The sequence below is a fragment of the Lepidochelys kempii genome, chromosome 1 (genome assembly GCF_965140285.1).
Source record: "Lepidochelys kempii isolate rLepKem1 chromosome 1, rLepKem1.hap1, whole genome shotgun sequence".
Classification (NCBI taxonomy): Eukaryota; Metazoa; Chordata; order Testudines; family Cheloniidae; genus Lepidochelys; species Lepidochelys kempii.
The window spans coordinates 32,801,779-32,824,184 of NC_136380.1; the positions used below are offsets into that span (position 1 = coordinate 32,801,779).

Genomic DNA, 22,406 nt, shown 5'->3' on the forward strand with positions numbered 1-22,406 from the left:
TGTGCACATGCACAGTGGCAGAAATGTAGGTACCTAGAGAACTTTACGGGCAGAAACTTATCAGCCTACAAGGTAAGGCAGCAGTTAGGCACTTAAATTCCTTTGTGGATCTAGCTCCTAATTCTCAATGAATTTCCCATTGAAGTTTGATGCTTACTACCATGAATAGTCCCACTGAATTAAATGGGAGTACCAGGATGAGTTATATGCAGTGTTGTTGTTGCAGTGAGAGAAACAAGGTGGGTGAGGTAATATCTTTTATTGGACCAGCTCCTGCTGGTGAAAGAGACAAGCTTTCGAGCTACACACGGCTCTTCTTTACCTACTTCTTTACCAGTGCAGCTGCGCGCTGTAGCACTTTAATGAAGATGCTCTAAGACGACAGGAGAAAGCTCTCTCCATTGATGTAGTTAATCCACCTCCTTGAGAGGCTGTAGCTATATCAATAAGAGAAGCACTGTCTACACAAGGGTTAGGTTGGCATAACTATGTCGCTCAGAAGTGTGGATTTTTCACACCCCGGAGTGATGTAGTTGTATTGATATAGGTCTGTAGCATAGACCAGAAGTGATTGTTTAGCATAAATAGTTAACACATACTCTAAGAGACCATTCAAGGTGAAGTGGCCTGTTAACAGCTCTGCAGTCATAGGACAAAAAAGATGACTTGTGGGTTACAGACTCTTGTAATAATCATTTTGTGAAAAGTGTTCGGCCCTGGCTGATACGGTGTTTTTGTCTTTTATAATATTTCTGTGTGAGTTCACTGGAGAGTATAGCGATTGTCAGTTTCACCCACATTGTTGTTGTTAGGGCAGTTAGTGCACTGCATGAGGTACACCACATGTTGTAATAGGCATGTGTAGGATCCATGGATCTTGAAAGTTGTGTTGTGAGGGGCGGGTATACATCAGCATAGCAGTGGAGCTATGTGAGTAAGTTTTGCATCTGTTGTTCTGGCAGGGTCTGTTGCCGCTTTGAATTGGTGGGTCCTGGTCTGTGGGGAGCTTGCTTCTGATGATGAGCTTGGTGAGGTTTGGTTGTTTTTGAAGGCCAGAAGATGGGGTTTGGGAAAGATTTATTTCATGATGTGGCCCCCAACGAGTGTGGTTTGTAACTGTTTGATGATACCCAATAGGGGACCACTGTGGGGTGGTAGGTGACAAGTAGGGTAGTGCAGTGACAGGCCTTTTTTTTTGGTTTGTTTACTTTGAAGCAGGTTCTCTTGGGATGTGTGGGTGGCCCATTCCATGATGTGATCTACTGCTCTGGTGCAAAAAGAAAAGGAGTACTTGTGGCACCTTAGAGACTAACCAATTTATTTGAGCATGAGCTTTCGTGAGCTACAGCTCACTTCATCGGATGCATACCGTGGAAACTGCAGCAGACTTTATATACACACAGAGATCATGAAACAATACCTCCTCCCACGCCACTGTCCTGCTGGTAATAGCTTATCTAAAGTGATCATCAAGTTGGGCCATTTCTCTGGTGCTCTGGTGCAGTGTCCTTGTTTGGTGAAGGTGGTTTTAAGTATTAATGTTTGTAACCCAGACTTTCTCCTCTGAGCATATTCTGTGGTATCTGAGTGCCTGGTTGTAGAAAACAGATTTCTTAATGTGTTTGGGTTGGTTACAAGGTCTGTGAAGGTAAGTGTGGTGATTTGTTGGTATCTTGTATATAGTTGTCTATAGGGTTCCATTGCTGAAGTTGATTATGGTGTCCAGAAAGTTGATCTTGGTACTGGAGTGTTCTAGAGAAAGTTTGATGGCTGGGTTTTTGAAGTTGTGGTGCAAATCAATGAGGGAGTTTAGGTCATCTGTCCAGAGGCTGAAAATATCATAGATAAATCTCAGGTATATCCTTGGTTTTGTGGTGATTTGTCCAGAAATTCTTCTACAAGGTGGCCCATGAAGAGGTTGGCATATTGCAGAGCCATCCTAGTACCCATGGCTGTTCCCATGGTTTGGACAAATTGGCTGTTGTTGAAAGTAAAATTGTTATGGGTGAAGATGAAATGGATGAGTCTGGCAATGTTGGGGGGGGGATATCTGACTGTTGCCAATTGTCTGGTAGATATTTGAGGCAGGCAGTGATGCTGTCATTGTGAATAGGGAGGTGACATCCATTATGGTGTTTGGAGGGAGGTTGTTAATGTAGTGAAGTTTCTGGAGGAAGTCAGTTGTGTCCTGGAGGAAGCTGGCCATTTGTGAGGTTAGTGGTTTGAGAATGGTTTCTGGGAGTCTAGATATTCCTTCAGTAAAAGTGCAATGGCCAGATATGGTGGATCTGCTTGGATTCCCTTCCTTGTACATCTTGGGAAGCATGCAGAAGGTTCCTGGGGTGTGAGTTCATGGGGGATGAAGTTGTAGAATTTCTTCTGGAGTTGTTTGGGGAAGGATTTGTTACATCCTTAAACTCCTGGATGAATTGTGGTGTGGAGTGTTCTTTGAGTTCTTTAGAGTAGGTGGTGTCAGACAGTTGTCAGTTGGTCTCATTGACGTAGTCATCATGATTGAGAACTATTATGGCACCCCCTTTGTCTGCTGGTTTTGTCACCATCTAGAGGTTAGATTTCAGGGTCTGTATAGCTGTCCTCTTTGCAGTGGGAACATTGTGGTAGATGTGATGTTTGCTAAGGATTTCAGTCAATTTTTTTCCTGAACCAATCAACATAATGCTCAAGAGTGCGATAAGTTATGACAGTAAGTACTATGCTTGGTAGTAAGTGTTTACACAATTGGGTCTTTACACAGTTACATAGATGGATAGAACCAATATCAGTCCATGAATTCCTTCATATCTATCTATGTATCTATCTCTCTTTCTCTCTCCACAAAAACAAAACAAAACAACCCGCTCACCCTGAAAACCAAAAAATTCACATAGCTTTTAAATTACATCCCCCAGGCATCTCTGTACTGTATTATTGAAAGGATGAGTCTTTTCTAAGAATTCTTGTGAATATTACTATTATTATTTTTATTATCGTAGCACCTGGGGCTCCTAAACCAGAATCATCATGTCAACATGACATGCTGAACCTCTTAGCTAGCTCTTAATCAATGCATTCTGGCTGTTCCAGGGCCCCTCATAAACAGCCTGAGTAACAAGCAGTGCCTTAGAGGGGACAGGCTTTGGAAGCAGCCTACAGGCAGCCAAACAAAAGAGGAGGGGAAAATGCTTAATAATTCCTTAGCAAACTAGCCAGCACGGATAGCACTACATTCACCAATCCTAAACTAGACATGTTATGTATTTATTGAAGTAGAACCTGGCTCTATCATTTTAAACATAGAGTTTCAATCTCTGTGAGCAAGCTTCTGCAATGAAATGTATCATATTAAGATTAAGAGAGGGAAACATTCCCCAATAAGTGCTGCTAAGAATTAAAAAGCAATGAAATCTACACTGAGGGCCAGTCAGTGTCCCACTGCTCCATAGGTGGATCCCCTATCCTTCACAGAACCTTCCCTTCTCTTACACTTCTGCATAACACCCAGGCAAAGTCACAACCTCTCCTAGCACCCTAGGGCACAAGACACGCAAAGTAGGCAGAAAGGAGGTGAGATTACACCCCGTTCCTTATCTCCTTGCTACCTAGCAGAGCTGGCCAGGCATTCAGGAGGAGTATGTGTCATCCCCTGAAGAGATGTAGTGACAGGAGCACTTTCATTGCATGCTGAGGAAATCTGAGAGGGATCAGCTTCTCTGCAACAGAGACCAGTGGCTATAAAGTATGACTGAGATCTCATTCCATTTCATGTCCCCTGCACTGCAACAAAGCAAAATATCTTTGTCTTTTCATAGGCTATGAGGGGGGGAAATCGTTAGACTTGGCCAAATAGGGTTTCTATCTGGAGACGAAAAGAAAAGGAGTACTTGTGGCACCTTAATGACTAACCAATTTATTTGAGCATAAGCTTTCGTGAGCCACAGCTCAAATAAATTGGTTAGTCTCTAAGGTGCCACAAGTACTCCTTTTCTTTTTGTGAATACAGACTAACACGGCTGTTACTCTGAAACCTATCTGGAGACAGGCAGGCACTCAGGTTACACACACAGACACCTCACATTTGTTTGTACAAAATGTGCTGTTGTGTATAGTACTTGTTTATCACACACAAGTGATTGTCAGAACAGGCAAATGTAGGTTTTCCATAAACCACATGCCTTTGCGTAAATCTTGCAGGCAAAACTTAGATGTCTGAAAATTTGGCCTCAAAATTACAGATTTGGCTGTGACTATACTTGTTAGATTGTTAGTCTCTGTGAGAAGCCAGAATTGTAGTGATTGGCACTATTTGAAGAACCCATTTTAGTCAAGTATCTGCAATTTGTCACTTATTTTTTTGTTTAGAAGATACAGCATTTCCTGACTTTTAAGGGAACTTCAGGGGCTCTTTTAATAGCATACATTTGCCTTCTCCTGAAGACAGCCTGATCCCCTTTCAGATGCATCTCCTTTGAGCTTGAAACCAGCAACAAAGCCCTCCAGAGGTTTAGTCAGAGAACTGGATGTGAAATCAATTTACAAATATTTGCAGGAGGCATCTCTGCAAGTCTGAGCAATGGCAGCTCCTCTGAGTAGCCAGGGTAGGCAAAATCCACACAATGATGTATTCTCTTTTCCTAATGGAGCGTTTCATAGATAATAATCAAATCACCCTTCCTGGTTTACTATCTCAGCACAGATCAGCCAAGGTCACTTATATTTTCACTTCACTTTGAAAAATAGAGTAAAACATAAACAATACAATTGCTGTTAACCAGGTCATGCCTCCATCTGCATTTTGTATGCTGGTGCAACAGTATCTTTAAAATGTCCTTTTCAGCACTGATCAACTTGCATCAAAAAGTTTAGTACTATAATAATTATCTTACTATTATGCAGCGAATCTCATCCCAAATAACCCTAAATTACTCTGCAGGCTCAAACAGAAATAAACATTAAAAATTATGCACAAACACCACTTAAATCACTGAATAATGCTGTGCAACATCCATATTTGTGGTATTAAGAGCAATCAACTCATTGGGATGGGTACATAGGCCAGGAAAGTCAGGGTGTCACAACATTTCCCGCCATAATTTCAGACATTTCAGATGTTTCAATTCTTTGGGTTTTGTCCCAGAATTGACTCTGAAATCCTTAGCAATCATCACATCCTCCACAATGTCTCCTGCCAATAGGACAGATATACAGGCCCTGAAATCCAACCTCCAGATAGTGACAAAAGTAGTGTTGGATAACGTTGCCAACTTTTGAATCGCACAAAACCAAACACCCCTGTGCCACCCCTTCTCCGAGGCCCCATCCCCACTCATTCCATCCCTCCTCCCTCCAATACTCACTCTCCCCCACCCTCACTCACTTTCACTGGGCTGGGGCAGGGGGTTGGGGTACAGGAGAGGGTGTGAGTGAGGGCTCCAGCTGGGGGGTGCTGGCTCTGGGGTGGGGCCAGAAATGAGGAGTTGGAGCGGGGGGGAGCTCCAGGCTGGGGCGGGGGGGTGAGTGCAGGCGGGGATGAGGGTTCCGGCTGGGGGTGTGGGCTCTGGGGAGGCGCTGGGCTGAGGGGTTTGGAGCATGGGAAGGGGCTCAGGGCTGGGGCAGGGGGTTGGGGTGTGGGAAGGGGTGAGAGCTGCAGCTGAGGGGCTGGGGATGAGGGGTTTGGGGTGCAGGAGGGGGCTCAGGCCTGGGGTATGGGGTTGGGGTGTGGGAGGGGAGCGCAGTGCAGGCTCCGGGAGGGAGTTTGGGTGCAGGAGAGGGCTCAGGGCTCAAGAACTAGATAAATTCATAGAAGACAGGTCTATCAATGGCTATTAGCCAGGATGGGCAAGGATGGTGTCCCTAGCCTCTGTTTGCCAGAAGCTGGGAATGGTTGACAGGGGATTGATCACTTGATGATTACTTGTTCTGTTCATTCCCTCTGGGGCACTGACATTGGCCATTGTTGGAAAACAGAATACTGGGCTAGATGGACCTTTGGTCTGACCAAGTATGGCTGTTCTTATGTTCTTAGGTAGAGCTGGCGGAGGGGTTTGGGGTTGTGGGGGTGAGGGGGTCTGGGCTCTGGGCAGCATTTACCTCAGGCGGCTCCCAGAAGCAGCTGGCATGTCTGGCTCCTAGGTCGAGGGGCCAGGGGGTTCTGCAGCTCAGGGCAGCAAATGACACCCCCATGGCTGCCCCTGCACCTAGGAGCCAGACTTACTGGCCATTTCTGGGAGCCACGCAGATCCTGGAGCCTGCCTTAGCTCCGCTGTGGGGGCCAACTGGCCTTTTAGTGGGCAAGTTAGTGGTGCTGACTGGAGCCGCCAGAGCCCCTTTTCGATTGGGCATTCTAGTTGAAAACTAGATGCCTGCCAACCCTAGTGTTGGAACTGTTCGGGTTTCTTATAGTCCAGTGGTTTTCAAGCTTTTTTCATTTGTGTACCCATTAAAAAATTCAAATGGAGGTGTGGATCCTTCTGGAAATCTTAGACACCATCTGCAGACCCCCAGGGGTCTGTGGATCACAGGTTGAGAACCACTCATCTATGGTAATGACAACCTTTCACAGAAGACCTTAGACATAATGTGCAGACCTCCAGAGGTCTGCAGCCCACAGGTTGAAAACCACTGTTATATTCAGTTTATTGTAGAGTGTTGGCCTGATTAGGGCCTGATCCTGTGAGGTGCCAAGCACCAAGAACTTTCACATCGCATATGTAATGATCTTGGGGTTCATTAAACAACAAAGAAGTGAATGAGAAAGGAACAAAACTTTTAGCGTATCCATGGTGAACTGCTATCCTTTGTTTTCAAACCAGGGCATGTCTTAAACATCCAGGGTATGTCATAAAATTCCTATATTCATAATACTGTTTCTTATGAGGAAGATTCTCTAAATTATATTTTTTCACAATCATATCTCTGCAACATATACATTTACCCTTCAGGTTTTCCTTATAAATTCAGCAAGTTGCTCAGGTTTCTCAAAGAAAAGCACTTCAAACATTGTATTCACTATTGTACATTTTTTTCTGATCAGGAGCCCATGTGTACACTATGCCATGCACCTTATTTGCCATGGCATAGACAAAGCAATTGAGTTGGTATATCTTGCTCTTGATGAAAAGCCCTGATGCAAAACAAGACAGCTTGAAATGGCCTATTCATTTGGATAATTTCCATCATCCTTTCAGAAAGAATTTTCTGTTCTTTTACTCATTCTTTATTTAACTTTTCAGGTGCTTCTGTGCCTGTAAAAGCAGATTTTTTTTCTGCTTCATTAAATATTCCCATGGAGATAATAAATTTAATGCCACCACTTTGTACTCTTACATATTGCTTTTCTCATATAGATATCAATTGCTTTCAGACAGTGTGGTTACAGATAGGGGAACCGAGGCCCAGGATTTAAGCCCAAGGCCACAGTCCATGGCAGAGCCAGAAATATAGCTCAGGTCTCCGGACTGCAACAGTTGACAATTGGCCTCCTTCCTCAGCCTGCTTTGTTTTTTGCTTGCCTTCACCTTTCTCTTTTATTTCCCTCTCTGAGGAAAATAGTCTGGTTTTCTCGGCTCCTGTCAGGTTTCTTTTTCACAATCTCCTCTTCAGGCTAGTGTGTTTTACTACCTACACAGCCTTTTCTGAGGAATTGAGCAAATCTCCATATTTTTCTCTGGATTTGGGGAAAATTCTCAGAGCTATTTCCAAAATCTCAGACCTTTTGGGGACATGGCAGCAAGGGTAAAAATGACACTAAATAGATCTGAGAGAAATAGTGTCCAAGTAGGTAGTCCACAGGCCTTATTGCTGGCCTGATTCTGTTAAAGTCTGGGATAGATTGTTTTTCTTTTTCTTTTCAAACAGAGAAACCTAGGAGTTGATGAGAGGGAACTAGGGGTTAGTTGAGAGGAAAATCATAGGCTTTAAAATTCCTAGCCCAGTATGTTGTTCTTTTCCTCTCCCTCCTGTATTTGTCTTCTCTTTCAGTTCAGCCCTGACAGAAGAACACCCTTTTGTGTGGGCAGCTCCAATGAATGAGAGCAAGGAAAACAAACCCAACCTATACTGAACTGAACTTCACTTTTCTTTAATTCCTTTTCATTGTGCTTTCTCCATTTTCTGGCAGTAGGGTCCAGCCAGTTCTGACACAATGTGGCCTTGAGAAACAAATAGGAACAAGGATCTCACAGAAGCATGGGTGCTAGCAAATCAGAAGTCAGAAGTGGTTTATTAACAAAGACTTGGAAGTGCCACTTAGAGGGGTCAGCATTACTTCTGGGTCTAGCGAGAACAACAGGATTATTTTTTAAATGACATACCATCATAAGCGCTATGCTGCATGAGACACCTGACGGTCTTAGTGCGAGGCCATTTATAAAACAATCGAACAACTCCTCTCCCCAACTTTTTCTTTGTTGAAAGATCTGTTTTGTTTTTCCTGCCCTTCTCCTGCTTGCTAATGGCCATGCTGTTTGCAAGACAAATTGATAGTACTGGCTATTTTGCAATGCATAAAACATAAAGCTGTTGTTTATATTTTGGAACATCTGGGACAGGCCTTTTTTGGGGAGAGGGGCCAATATCTTCTTTTTTCTCAGAAAAGGGAATTCCACAGCAACACCCAGAAAAAAGATTAAATCCAAACTCAAAACTGAAAATATTCTGCTTCCTATAGTTTGTAATAACGTGCTATCCTCTTAGAAGCTTGAAACTAACATTTATGTCCCTATCAGTTGTGTACCTTTCCACTTGGCAGAGGAGTCTTCTGGAGCACAAGCCAACATGCTTAGTTTCATTTATGTGCTTGTTTGTGCACTAGCAGAGCGGATAATGTCAGCATGGCTCTAGGAACAGTGTTTGTTATTTAACTTGTGTTGGCTGCAAAACAGCAGAACATAAAACACTGTGGATGCTTCATAAATTGACTATTTTCCCCCCTTGAGCAACAGGGCGGCTTTAATTTTTACATTTTTCAAATACTAGGACATTCCACTCCAAACTGTAATTGTGCTGAACAAAGAACATGCCCAGTGACTATTTGTAGGTAGAGTCATTTAACTTATTTCTGCCTAAGTTTTTCCATTACAAAATGAAATAATAATGCTTACTCATGGACAGGTGTTACTAGAATAAATTAATTAATGTTTGTAAGCATTTTCAGAGCCCTGGGTGAATGGTGCTGTTAAATTGCAATGTTTTATTAAATTGAATGTGCAGTCAATAGGTCACATTTGTTTTGTTTGTAACAATCCCTGAAAATTCTGGCTGAATAACAAGATATAGCCCTGTTAGGCCTTTCTTCATACCACAGTGTGTTTTATATTTTGCCTTGAGCCGAGTTATTGTACATACCTGTGCTGCCATTTACAGTACATTTATGATACCAACCTAGTAAGATGGCCCTGATCTACATGCTCAACTTCAAGTCTGTGAATAGTCCCATTGAAATCAATAGTCCTGAATTTTGTCCATTCCTGAAACTAAACCTGAATCTTAGTTGGCATTAAGAAAGGATTACTTACAATTTTGTTTTCAATTCTTGTGTGCCTCTACATTTATGATATCTTTTTATTAGTTTCATATACATGAATATCACAAAACATAGCAAGTCTTCCGATAATGATGTGGAAATAACCACACAAATTAAACAAAACATGCAAAGACATTATATGTATGTGTGTCTGAGAACTGGGGATTTGTATGGCAAAATAGGATCTCATGGCTGGAGAACTAAGGAATGTGGTAACTTCATGTGTGGCCAGTGTTTGTAAGTTCTGTTTCACATTTATTCTGTCCGATGAATGCCTCAATATTTTGGTTTCAATCAGAAGCAGGAGTACCAAAACAGCAACAAGAGAAAGGAACAGTGAATACTATTTTCAGCCAATTTAAACTGGAAATGTTGAGCAACATAACCTGATTGATAGTGACTCGGAAAAGTTTAAGATAATTATGTAAAAACCTGGCCAAATTTTGATTGGCCGACGTACCTCTGCCAACAGGAAAACTGTGAACTATATGCAGCCAAAGTTTGCAGAGATTCTCCAGGCCTTTCACACAGGTCAATTCTCAGGTGGTCATTAGGGGTCAAATGATGTGATCAACACATTTGTGCATGTATGCTCCCTAAATCGATGATGGTACCTGCACATTCTTGTCCTGTGCATGATTAACTTGGCTGGAGGCTGGGTGTGAGAGCTGTGGGTCTGAATGGGGCTTCCTTTCTGTCACTTTTGTGGCTAAACAAATTGTGTTTCTAGAATTTGGTCCTTTGAGTTTATCTGATTTTTTTCATCCTTTTGATGTTCACTTTAATACTTTTGTGAGAGTCCTTAAATGAGAACTATGTATAGCCCATATTTGTAAGCTTAACTAATAACAATAATGCACTGAATGCATCCGATGAAGTGAGCTGTAGCTCACGAAAGCTTATGCTCAAATAAATTTGTTAGTCTGTAAGGTGCCACAAGTACTCCTTTTCTTTTTGCGAATACAGACTAACACGGCTGCTACTCTAAAACTTGTCAATAATGGAGAGTAATTCTCCTAACCAGAGCAATGCAAAAAATTCACATTGAACTTTTCCATGAGCATTGGCTTTGAAGTTTGATGCTTTTGAGAACTTCATCCCATGCCTGCAACATCAACGGAGGTAATTAATACCAGCAAATCTCCTCCCAGCCCATTTATCCCCCCCACAACAGCTAGCATTTCTTCTCCTGCAATAAGCCCTAGTGCTTTCCATCCTTAAGACTCACTGGGTAAGGAAGAGGGTGGAGTGGCTTCTTGGTGGTAACTGGCATTTGGGTTCAGAGGGTGAGAATGGCTGCAGACTCCTTTGTAAGTTTCCATTCAATCCAGAACCCCTAGCAAACATGAGATATATAGGTGTTCAGATAGTATGATGATGAATATGATACAGAAGAAATTTACACAGAGGCCAATAGCATAGATAGATAAATACTGGTTGGCTCATACCAAATTCTGTGATACAAACTGAAGAGATTAGTTTGCAAATTCAGCCCTTGCACAGTTTCTTCCACCTTCTTCTGAAGCATCTGATACCATATATTTTTAGAGAAAGGTTACTGGAGTGGCTGGATTACTGTTCTGCTCTCTGTGATGCTGGCAGACCAGGTACTAGCTCATGCCGCAGATCCAGGCCAATTCACAAGTGTATTAATATAGATCAGTGGTTCTCAAACTTTTGTACTAGTGACCCCTTTCACATAGCAAGCCTCTGAGTGTGACTTCACCGTATAAATTAAAACCACTTTTTAATATATTTAACACCATTATAAATGCTGGAGGCAAAGCGGGGTTTGGGATGGAGGCTGACAGCTCACGACCCCCCATGTAAAAACCTCACGCCCCCTTAGGGGTCCCGACCCCCAGTTTGAGAACCTCTGGTATAGTTTAAAGTGATTGTTAAATGTTTAAGAGTGTATTTGGTATTTAAACTTCATGAAAATGAATGGGATATTACTTGAATTGTTTTCACTTATCTGTATCCTGCTATTACATAGTAGCAAACATTTACATTGTGTATACCCCTGTCACTAAATAACCCAAAGGAGAAAGAAGCCTTATAGAATGCAAATGAAAAAATCTATTAGAAAAGAGCTAATTTCAAAGTGCTCATTGTGTATGATGATTGGAGGTCAAAGACTCAAAATGCATTGCTCCCCCTGTCATCAAAGGAAAAGCATTTGTGGGTAGTTACTCTGTCAGCTTGTTTTCTCTGAGAAGAAGCTATAAGCATGAATTCAGAGAAAGATCCTTTATCTCTGGACTGTTTGGACTCTTACAGTGTACCTTCAAAAGACTTTTGGGAAACTGGAAGTTTATTACATCACTGCCACCATTTGGAATTACAAATTGTGACTCACCAGTGTATATATTTTCAACAACACTCACTTCCTTTTCTTAAAAAGAAAAGGAGTACTTGTGGCACCTTAGAGACTAACCAATTTATTTGAGCATAAGCTTTCGTGAGCTACAGCTCACTTCATTGGATGCATCCAATGAAGTGAGCTGTAGCTCACGAAAGCTTATGCTCAAATAAATTGGTTAGTCTCTAAGGTGCCACAAGTACTCCTTTTCTTTTTGCGAATACAGACTAACACGGCTGTTACTCTGAAACCTTCCTTTTCTTAGCTAATAAACCTTTAGTTAGTTTACTGTAGAATTGGCTACAAGTTTGTCTTTGGTGCAAGATCTAGAGTAGCAATTGAAATGGGGTAAGTGACTGGTCTCTTGGGACTGGAAGTAACCTGATGTGGTGTGATTTTTGATTTAAGTGACCTTTTATCACAAAGTCCAGCTTTTCTGGGTGGCAAAATAGACTGGAGAGTTTAAGGGGACTGTCTGTGACTCCATGTTAAGACTGTTATAGTGATCTAGGAGTTCACATTTGTCACTGGCTTGGTGAAGTCTAATTATAGAACACACCACCAATTTGGGGTCTCAGCCCTGTTTTCTGACAGACTGCTCTGAGACAGGCACTCACAGAAGTGAGCCATGCCAGACAGCATGACAATCTCATATGGCAATACCTATGCTCCTATGACATTGACTGGGATTGCAAGGAGCCAGTGATTGTTAACATGCAGTATTATTACATTGCTGGATCAGAAGATTAGATCCTTCCAGGTGTGATGCTTCCTTCCATCACTTGTTCACTTCCATGCCCACTGCCCCCCGCTCTATATTACTCAGGGGGAGGGACTGCTCCGTTTTCTTATGTGTTTTCTCCTTCTGGGGGTATCAAAGTCCTACTGGACAAACTGTCTCAGGCAGACTTCAGCTCCACTGCCCAATCTGTGGCACTTCCCCGTGGCTGATAGGGATCTCCGACACGACCTCTACTACGGGTTCCAGCTCAGGGACCCCAAGGTGTGCAACATCCCACCTTGTTGTCATTTCCCTGAGCCTTTTCCTACTCTGCCTCTCTCAGTGTCACAGGGTTCAGCCACTCTCCCACTCCAGTCTTTTCTCTTTTTCCACTCCCCACACTTCATGCACAGAAATACCCTCACCTTGGGCACCAAATGGCCTCCCTCCTCTTTTTCCAATTCATCCCTCAGAACTAACTTTTCCCGTGAGGCCTTTCAACAGACCAACACACACTGATTATATATTTGAAAGAAAATACTTGTACTGCTTGAAGTTTGGACCTTCTTTCTGTGAGCCTTTTATGTTTGCATTTTAATCTGCATCAGATGTAGCATGAAAAGGTTGTGAGGTAATATCTTTGATGAGAACAACTTCTGTTGATGAGAGAGACAACATTTTGTGCTTACACAGAGCTCTTCTTCGAGTCTGATAGGCAGTTTCTGTGCAACAGGCATCAATTTTTCTACTGTACAATATTGAGTGTGCTGACAGCACTCAACAAAGAATAGTTCATATAGAAAGCAAATTAACTACTTCACTATTTAAAATAGCAGCTCTGAGTCTGAATTTCCTTGCTGTTTGGTTGTGGGAGGAGAGGGAATCCTTTAACATTATTAAAATATCAGTTGATGTCAGAACATAGTCTTTGCATGTCATACTTTGGCAATGGCCTTCTTTTTATTAAAACATATATGTGAAGGACTGAACAATACGTGCGTATTAAAGGAATTTAAGATAGGAAATCTTTAGCCTGCATGTGAGACCTTTTATGTAAGTATTGTGTCAAACTCTGATTAGAAAGTTTAAAAAGTTTCTGGAGTTTCTTCAACTAATTCTATATACTAATGTTATCTTGAAAGAGTATAAACAAGACATAAAAAACTAAACAAAGCAACCTTTTTTCTGTTTGCTTGTTTATTTATATTTTTAAAAGGAGTTAATGTAAAGTTAGACCTACATTTAATAGGTACCATCTTAGAATAATAGCATGTATATATTTTTTAAATTAAAGCAATGCTAATGTGATATAACTCACCACTTGATTTTTTTTTTGAGACAGTCACAAAAACTCATAAAAGTTCATCATCAAGTATGATTCATATGCAAATTTTCAAGAGCTATGTAATTTCTTGGCACATTATCTTGTACTAAAGCACCCTGCTTGTCTAACCTTGATTTAATTGTGCTCTGTGCATAAGCAATGACCTCACTTAGGTCATGAATCTCTGAATCAATGAAGCAAAAAGTACCACATATAACCTTGCCATTAATGGCAAAACCTTAAAGGGTACTTGTATTGTGTTCTTTAATGTAACATGCTTATTTTTTTCTGAGATAAGTAGATCTTCTTCCTCTTTGAGAAATTTTAAAAATGAATTGTATATGAAATAACCAGTTAGGCCATTTAAACCCATAAGAGGACTCCATACATTGAATGAAACTGACAGTTCATATGTATTCAATTTCATTGATACAAAGTGAGGATTTGCAGTGTCGATTTAACTGGGTAATATTGACTGCAAATTGTGTTGGCATTTTATAGTTTTGTTTGCAAGAAGCCAGAGTTAATAGGAATTGCATTAAAAACAAAATATAATGGGCATATAACAGACCTCAAATTGCTATTATAATTTTGTACACTGCTTCTAGCAGTGACACTGGAGTGGGATTATTTCGAGATTTAGTGTGCCTACAGAACATTTACAGCTGACAACGGCTAGACAGGCAGACAGCGGAGACGACTGCTGCTGACAAATTTAATGCGTAAAAGAAAAAAGGAATTACGTGATACCTTATTATGCAAATAGGTTACCTCTACGCTACGAGCTCGGGGTGTGATTCTCTGACTGAGGTAACATGCTAAGAATAGTAGTGTCTTTGGTAGCACAGGTAGCTGCAGCCGGAGCACCATCCTAGTCACCCTGAGTATAAATCCACCTGCATGGCATGTGTATGTAGTTGGGGCTGCTAGCCTGTGCCACTGCTGCCCATGCCACCACTGCTATGCTACGTCAGATGAGAGCTGCATGAGCATATCTATGTAGACACAGCAGATAGCCTGGGTAGAAACATTCACATTACTTTTATCCCGACTTCCCTTTCTGTCTCCTTCCATTTGTTTGTTCCACTCAGATGTTGCTCCTATTATTTGTATTACTGTAACACCTAGGGGCCCTAGTCACAGGACCTAGTCCTAAAACATAGTCCCTGCCCAAATATCTCATTAACTATCTCTTAACCTAAGTGCTATAGAAACAGAGTGTAACAGACCAGAATGAGTGTGTGTATGCATGTGTGTAAAATAAATATACACGCAATCACAGATATGACTTTGAGAAGTCATCAAGTCCAGCTGCCTGTGTTGAAGGAGGACCAAGTTCACCTGTCAGGGAAGGTCTAAGCTTTTCTTAAAAACATTGTAGATAGAAAAACTTTCAAAGAAAATACTCCACTGCATCCATTTCTCTACCCAAGGAAGAGGATAACAGAACAAATGTTAGTCATGTTGCTGTCCTGAAAGGCACTCATACTACAGTGATGCGTGTGGTACAAGAACTTATATAGAATAGAATTTTTTTGCAGCTTCTAAGTGTTATTCCCATAGAGATACAAAATAATAAGATTTAGGTGATAACTGTCTCAAATCTAGATTTTAAAAATGTGAGAACTTAATCCCTATCTTTAAAAAAAGTGAGTTGTTTAATCATTAGGTCTGATCTAGCATGTTCTGAAAATCTCAGGTATTATCTCCATGCTTAGGAAATCTTTCCATCCTGGAATTTTGGAAGGCAAATGTGCTAATACATGTCCAGATGCAAAAGAGATTGGAAAGGTAAATAGAAGGATTTGCCATTCCTCCTTATATTTGGTGTGTTTGCACTAATTTACCAGTCCCAAATCTAGGGCTGGTAGTGAAGAGATACTGTATGCTCACAGGGTTTTGACTAAACATTAATGTTTCAAGGTTTCTTTTTATTTTGCCTTTTTCTGTTAATTTTTCCCCCTCCCAGTATTTGTTAAATAATAATAATCAAATGCTAGAGAAACCACTAGAACAAAATAGGCAATAAGATACTACAGTAATGGGCAGCCATATGAAACCCTAAAATAGCTCAAATTAATTTAAAACACCCATTAAAATGATTATGAACAAAACAGGTGATAATCTGTATAGTCGACTTAAAAACACAAAATCCATATATAATATACATAACCCATATTTTATATATATATAATCCCTCTGTAGCAAAACTGTTTGTCATAATCTGTATTGCAACAATATTACAGTATAAATCTCCCACTTCTAACTCTGTGAGGAGTTCTCCCTATTTTTACTTGCTCATTGTATCTCACTTTCAGGGTATAACTTCACTGCAGACTTACTTCAGTCTCATACCCAAGTTTTAGCCAAATCTCCTGTACTTGGGCTCACAAAAAACCCTTATGCTCAGGCTTAGATGTGCTTTGAACCCAGGCTTGTTTGCCTGGCTGGGGTTACAGGATAGAGCCAGGGGTGGTTGGAGGGAGGGGGTGAAGAGGACACCAACTGTTAGAGGGAGCCAAACTGCTTGGCTCTCTTTTTGCTTGGCAGCTCCATCCCTAGCTGGGGAAGGGAGGGAATGTGACAAAGTAGGAATTTTCTGTAACATTTTTTTATGGAGCCTATGCGTGCATCAGTTTCCCCTCTTACTCTGCCTTGTTACCTCGTGGAGGGGGAAAGGGGTTAAGTCTACTCTTGGGGCAGCACAGAGCATTAGGTGAGTGTGGCACTTTTTGTCTGGGCTGCAAGGAATAGGATTGTTAAGGAACTGACTGGAACCCGCTGAAAATGACCCATATCAATGCAGAATCTGAACGAGACAATGGAAAGCCCCATTGATCAGAACATTGACACCTACCAACCAATGACCCCAAGGAAGTAGGTTCCCCCCACCCAACACCAGTAGGGAAGCTGAGCAGAGACTCCAGCTTGAGAGCAAAGGACAGGATGAGCAGGGGATAAATTGTGGGCTTCTGGAGAAGGCTTGCAGCTCTCTCCTGGGACTGACTAGGGAGGCTGTGATGGAATCCACTGCAGCTGGGCTGGTGGTTTGCTCTGGCTCGACTAAAATGGAGTATGCTTTAACCTTTATTTCTCTGTGCTAAGCTAAGGACTCCCAGTGTTGTGTTCCCGTTGTCCAATAAATCCTACTCTGTTTTGAAAAGGCTGTTTATCACTGAGTGCATCCAAGTCCTTAACCTGGACTCTAGTTCAGATGGACTTGCTGAGCAGAACTTAGTGTGAAACAGGATGGCTGGAGCCCACAAGCTCAGGCTAGAAGGAGGTGAGGGTGAGTGGCCTACTCTGGAACAAGAGTGAGACCCCTTGGGGGTCTGTCACACTAAAGGGATTCCTCTGAGAGACTGTAGAAAGCTGGAACATAGCACAAATCCTGTGGATCTGTGACAGGAGGAAAAATCTTTTCTGCTCTGGACAGCAAAATGGCTGGAGCTGCTCCTGGTCAGCATCTAGGTTTTGCTGCAAGGCAGGGTCAAACCCACCTACTTTGCAATGGGGACATAGATAAAGCCCAGGTTGTGTCACTCAGGTTTTGATAACCCTCCAATGCCATCCCATAGTTCTCCAGGTCCATTTTTCCCTACCCCTTCTACCTCTACAAACAACTTATTAAAAATATGCATATTTATATTATAAAATTATTCCAAAACAAAAACACTCCTCTGCACACACTTCTCTGCTTCTATGAAAAGAAAAGGAGTATTTGAGGCACCTTAGAGACTAACCAATTTATTTGAGCATAAGTTTTCGTGAGCTACAGCTCACTTCATCGGAAGCTTATGCTCAAATAAATTGGTTAATCTCTAAGGTGCCACAAGTACTCCTTTTCTTTTTGCGAATACAGACTAACACGGCTGTTACTCTGAAACCTGCTTCTATGAACTGGGTGCTTCCTCCCAGTTTACACACACCTTTGTGGCATCCCATGCTATTATTCATGAACCTGCCTTTGTGACTGACCAAGGTCTGCATAATAATAATAATCACGTAGTAGCCTTTATGGTTGACACATACACGTGCTCCTTGTAGCAGGCAAACTATGGGCACATGAGCCATAGCATAGAATCCTAGCAATGTAAGGCTGGAAGGGACCTTGAGAAGTCACCTAATTCCCTGCTTTGAGGCAGGACTAGACCGTCCCTGACAGGTGTTTGTCTAACCCGTTCTTAAAAATCTCCAGTGATAGTGATTCCACCACATCCCCAGGTAACTGGTTCCAGAGCTTAACTATCTGAATAGTTAGAAAGTTTTTTCTAATATCCATCCTAAATCTCCCTTGCTGCAAACTAAGCTGACTACTTCTTGTCCTACCCTTGGTGGACATGGAGAACAATTGATCACAGTACTTACATTTTACATATTTGAAGACTTTCTAGAGTCTAGAATCTGGGGCCTCGCAATATGAGGGGCCTCTAAAAAAGAAAAAAGCTGACTCCATTTTAAATTTTATCAAAATCTGTTGATAAATAAAGGAGATATGGGAAAAAAGATTCTCTCTAAATATAAACATTTTTGTTCAAATATGACGAAAATATACACATCTGGCTACACAAATACCATTACCCTTCATTCTTGAGAGGTGGGAGGTCAGTGCTGAGAAAAAAGAAAAAATCAATAATTGCACTTGTAAAATTAGTATTTCTATGAGTAAGTCTGCTAGCAGTCTCCTAAGGCAGCATTTTGTTGGCCAGCTGAAACTGGCAAAATTCTGACCATGCCGTCATAATTTATTTTAAAAAATAAATAATCTCTCTGCTGATAAAAATCGGGAAAAATGTGAGGTCAGAGACGGCAATATCGTGAAGCAATCCTGCCAAGCTCATACTCGTATGGGACTCATACTAGGAGTGATGTCATGTATAGTGTCCCCCTTGGCTGGTAATAGCTGGAAGGCCGCCATCTTTTGTTTACGGTCCAACATGCTCAGTCATATAATGCCTTCGCTCCTGTTTCTTTGTTTTCTTAAGTGTTAGTGTGTTCTTTCTTCTTTTAATCTGTACAGACGTACAATTGTGTATTTCAGTGTGCATGCTGCTTTCTGCTTCATACACTATCCAGGCTTCTAATGATTGAGTTTGCAGGTGATCGTCTTATGGACTTGGGTCAAGTGGATCCTGAGGAGTGAAGGAAGATATACATATATTTCAAAATATTCTGAGTACTTGGTGAGCAAGTTATTTCAAACTATGTGCATACATGATGAACTTTCTCAATACCTGTTTAGAGATAACCAGTCTCTCTCTTTCATGCATATAGCTTGTTTTCACTCTGTGTGTCTGAGGTGTTTACTCAAAATTAATTAGTGGTCCTGGGGGAGACAGAGGATAGAGAAATGAACAGGAAGAGAGATGTCTGCCTCGAAAATGCTGCCAAAAAGAATTTTGTGCATTGAAAGTGACAAACTCCATAGCTTGTCATTTGAGGACATCAATGACTTCTCTCCAAAAATCATGAAAGAAAATGTTTATATTTCAGTGTTAAAATTAATGTGATGTACAAACAGACATACTTTCAGACAGGTCTGGCAAGCATTGGTGCCCATTTCCAAGTGTCTGGACAAGGGTAAACTCTGCAGTAAAGACATACCCTGAATGCCATTTTCTTTTGCTGATTTTGTATTCTTTAATAAGTTCAGACAATATTTGAAGCACAAGACAGTAGTGAATAAATTCCTCATTCTATTTTTTTTAGTTGGAATAAGATGTATAAGGGCATGTATTACTCACCTCTTTTTTGGGAGATTACAGCATTTCGTGTCTTCTATGGACTCAGCAACCTACATTGGGGAGGATTGGGAGGTGACAGCTCAGAGCAACACATTCCCTACCATGTTAAGAAAACGCATGGTTTCTGATGCCGTTACAACTTATTGGGCTGAAAAACTGCTAGGTGGCAGAATAATATTAGAAGTTCTTTCCCCCTATTATTATAGAATATAAGCTATTACAAAGAGTTCTTTGTAACTATAATATACAAAAAAAATCCCTCCATCTATTCCATCTTATCACTTCAGAAGAGTGGAAGTGAGTGGATTTTTCTCTTTACAGATGGAGAAAGGCTATTCTGAGGGTTTTATTGAATTCTAGAGGTCATGCTGGCTTTCTGAAGAGCTTCTTCAGATGTCTCCAAAAAATTTAATGATGTTGTTTTCAGTTAGAGACTAGTATACTCTTCAATTCTTTCAGCTAAAAATAGTCTGTCATTAGTGCTTTCAAAATGAAATCATAGATACAAAATTTGTTTTCCTGAGGGATCTCCTGAAAATACACAGTTAGAACGGTTTTCTGTTTTTACAACTTTATCTGCAGTGCAATTAAAAAAAGAGCTCGCTGTCATTCAGCTTGAATCTTGTAAATGTCTAGCTTTATGATCATTTTAAAGACTTTGTAGCTTTGTTGTAATTGTCACTAATTAGTTGCAGCAGTACAACAGAGATGGTGCATGGTGACACTGCGTTGTGTACAGCACTGGACAATTGTGTTGGATAGGTGGAAACATTAAATTCAGAGGAAGTGGTAGTTTAATGAGAGGAGTTCATAAATGAAACTTTTGAAATTGCTTAAAGCTGTAGTCAAAACTACATATAGCCCCTGAACCTTAGAATCATAGAATATCTTAGAATATCTGGAAGGGACCTCAGGAGGTCATCTAGTCCAACCCCCTGCTCAAAGCAGGGCCAATCCCCACCTAAATCATCCCAGCCAGGGCTTTGTCAAGCCTGACCTTAAAAACCTCAAAGGAAGGAGATTCCACCACCTCCCTAGGTAACACATTCCAGTGCTTCACAACCCTCCTAGTAAAAAAGTTTTTCCTAATATCCAACCTAAACCTCCCCCACTTAAAATGTCAGTTTCCTGAAAGAAGTCTCTCTTTTTTTTTTGGTAACAAACTCTTATTTCTTATTTGTATTACTGTAGCACTTAGAAGCCCTAGTCATACTATTCCATGGAAGCCACCCTGTAGGAAGGGTCAAATTTTACTGCTGTACAGCCCTGGAGCCTTAAGTAATTCTGGGTATGCAGATAAAATATGAAACAGTTACTTACCCTACAGTAACTATGGTTCTTCAAGAGGTCTTATTTTCATATACACTCCACTGTTGATGCACATGGGTCCCATCCACTCACGTTCAGATTCTTTTGGCCAGCAGTGTCTGCTGGGGACATGCCTTGCATCTCTCACTTGAGGGCATACAGGGCCGGGCACCCAAATTATCCTTCAGTTCTTTTGCCAGTACTGAATAGCCCGGGAAGGGAAGTAGAGTGTGGAATATATGTGGACAACACATCTCAAAGAACCACAGTTTATATAAGGTAACTAACCCTTTCTTCTTCAAGTGCTTGCCCTATCCATATTTCACTGTTGGTGACTCACAAGCAGTGACCTAGATCACACGAGGTGGGTTCCAAGAGTCTTACCTGAACAATGATTGCAAGAAAGCTCTGATAAAGTAAGCATCAGAATTTGATGCTTCTATTATGAAGTAATATTTGGTAAATGTGAGTATCAAGCCTCAAATTGCTTTTCTACAAATGCCTAATATTAGAAAAACATCTTCAAGTAGCTGCAGATGCGGCTTGAGCCCTGAGCTGTAACCCTCAAAGCTGCAGCTATGTTAGCTACTTCATAGCACAATCCAATTAGACTGTCTGATTTGATAACACCTGACCTCTCACCTTATCTGCATAAGCTACTGTAGCAAAGTCGAGACTCACTGGCGAGGCACCTCCTGCTGGTTGTCCTGGGAATTAACTCAACCCCAGCTTCGGAGCACCCTCTGCTGGCCGGTGTCTCGCCTGCTTTTGGCCCTGTGCCCCTCCCGGACCCCAGTGCCCCTTTACCTTGGGGTTCTGCCCACAGTAGTCCCCACGCTCTGGGTCTCCCCTCCCAGGGGAACCCCCAACCCTCTACCCCACCTTGCCTCAGTGACTACTGCCAGTTGCCATCTAGTCCCCTTTCACTGGGGAAAACTGCAGTCTGTAAAGTCCACTCACCATTGGCAAGGGGGTCGGACTAGCTGCCTCTGCCTAACCCTAGGCTGAACCTCTGCAACCCCAGTACCTGCTTTGGCCTTTAGCAGGGCCCGCAGCCTGGGGATTTGCCAGGCTAGAGCTCCCCAGCTGCTCTTGCCCTTCCCCCACACTGCTCTACTCCCAGGATCCTGAGCTCCCAGGTAGCTAGGTCCTTCTCTCTACACAGCTAGAGAGAGATTCTTGCCTTCTGGCCCTGCAGCCCTTTTATAGGGCCTAGCCTGGCCCTGATTGGCTGCCTCTCAGCCTTTTTAATTGGCTCCCAACCCCAGCCCTTGACAAGGCTGAGCTGGAGTGGGGTGACTGCCCTGCTACAGCTACAAATAGCCTAGGTGTCAAGGTTCCTTCCCCACTCTGAACGCTAGGGTACAGATGTGGGGACCTGCATGAAAAACCTCCTAAGCTTCTCTTTACCAGCTTAGGTCAAAACT

At 41.8% G+C, this 22,406-nt stretch overlaps 1 long non-coding RNA gene across 1 annotated transcript in view; it reads left to right on the forward strand.

Moving 5' to 3' along the window:
• The window catches only part of LOC140909212 (uncharacterized), a 45,917-nt gene that overhangs the window by 19,841 nt on the left and 3,670 nt on the right, over positions 1 to 22,406 (forward strand). The window contains exon 2 of the long non-coding RNA XR_012158138.2: positions 19,027 to 19,110. This is a non-coding gene — a long non-coding RNA (uncharacterized LOC140909212). The remainder of the gene's footprint in view (positions 1 to 19,026; positions 19,111 to 22,406) is intronic.